Here is a 1,935-nt window from a genome sequence, read left to right on the forward strand (position 1 = left end):
TTAGGCTTTTTTAGAGAATAAATTCATGTAAGTGGCATGAATGAGTCAGAGCATATAAGTTTTCATTGGTCCTTTTTTTCCTATTTATCTAATTTCTTTTATTATTTAATAAAAATGGAAAATCAAGGGTTCAATTTTCATTCAGTAAATATCATTTGATCCTTAGGCAGTTTTGTTGCAGAAAGTGAAGTCCATGAATTTAGAATGATGGTAGCAATTCATCAACGAAGTAATCAGTTTTCACACAGTTTCAAAAATTGCAGCAATTTCCTTGAACTGTCTGTAGAAATCCTGACACTGTGGAATTGTCATTTCAAAGGACTTGTTCCACCTTGAGCATCACTGTAACATAAGGATACTTAAGTGATCTGCAGCTGTCCAAGCTCACAGCCATACCCAGCTTCTACTGAAAATCTATGAGTTGGTTGGTGACCTTGGACTTAGCATCCATCTGTGGCTCACTAGACCCCTCCATTGTAGGGTCCAGGGCTCTCACCACTCACTCAGGTGGAAGCTCCTGGGGCCATCTCATCATCAGTTCTGAATTGTCCACACCATTAAGCTTGAGTCTTCTTAGACCCTAAAATTAATGATTGTTTTTGTTCTTATAGGCAAAGAACATTTTCAAAGAAAGGGGTAAAATGTTCAGTGGAAAAATGACAAAAGATGTGAATGTTTCCTCAGAGAAGAAGGAATACACTTTGCTATAAGCATATGATAAATTCTCAACCTAAATGATCATTAAAAATTTGCAGATTCAAGCAAAAAAAGATACCTAGCAAGGTCTGAAAAGTTTGAGGACACATCCTGAATATAAGGTTGGGGAAACAGCCACTTTCATTAAATTTCTGCAGATATGTTAACTGACAAGATTTGGGGGGAGGATAATTTGATAATCACCACCAAAACTTAAAATGTAAATGCTTTCTGATCCAACAATTCTAAGACTAGATCTTGGAGACTCACAAAAGTTCATAAAGGTAAATAAACAACTGTATTTATGTCAATATAATGTTTAATAGTAAAAAGTGGAAGGATTTTAAACCTCCACCCACAGAAGACCTGGTTGAATAAATCATGATACATGTACCTCAAAACACTGCCACTGACAGAGGAGAGGTCTGAAATATAGTACAGACATCTGCCAGGGTCAGTCCCAAGAGACACAGTTGGTGTGAACTCTTAGTTGCATGATGTAGGATCTAATTCCCTAGCCACGGATTGAACCTAGGTCCCCTGCATTGGGAGTGTGGAGTCTTAGTCACTGGACGACCAAAGAAGTCCTCACAGTATTTCCTTTCTCAATAGAACTTGCCAATGAGTTCATTCTTTTTCCCTTAGTGAGTCTCCAGTGACCAAAATACTAGCCTAGGTATCAGAAAACTAGCATTCTGCTACTTTCACTGAATGAGTCACTGGATTCCACACTGTGCCAGAAGCTGGCCGGGAAATAAAATCTTGTCATTTATGGATGAGAAAAACTGCAGCACAAAGAGTACAGATGACTGCCAGAGGGTGTTGAGAATGCAGTCTGAGAAAACTGGCCAGCACTGACTTCTCTAGCCTTGCTCTCTGCTGCACGGAAACAGAACTTGTGCCACAAGCCCAGCTTTCCATGCATGACAGCCTCCACACTCTGACCACTGTCCACAGAGGTTAGATGCAAGCCCACATGCAAACATTGCCGTACCTTTGTCCTGAGACCTACTGCTACACCTCTGTCTGACTCTACCCAGATCCATACCTGCCGAAGGCCAGCCTCCAGAGCAGGGCTTCTGGCCATGATGGAATGTTCTGGACATGCACTCAACATGCCACCACAAACCACAGATGCTTGAGCACTTGAAATGTGACCACTACAACTGACGGACTAGGTTTTTTATTTTATTTAGTTTAATAAACATACATTTAAATAGTCATGCATAGTTACTTGCT

The 1,935-nt window shown here is 40.2% G+C and overlaps 1 pseudogene; it reads right to left on the reverse strand.

Annotated features, from left to right (window-relative positions):
- Window positions 1-240: 240 nt before the first annotated feature.
- Window positions 241-475, reverse strand: LOC147378804 (COMM domain-containing protein 6 pseudogene; annotated as a pseudogene).
- Between the last annotated feature and the right edge of the window lie 1,460 nt (window positions 476-1,935).

Source organism: Bos grunniens, chromosome 2 (genome assembly GCF_055505025.1).
Source record: "Bos grunniens cultivar Pamir isolate PY7600 chromosome 2, Bosgru_T2T1.0, whole genome shotgun sequence".
NCBI lineage: Eukaryota > Metazoa > Chordata > Mammalia > Artiodactyla > Bovidae > Bos > Bos grunniens.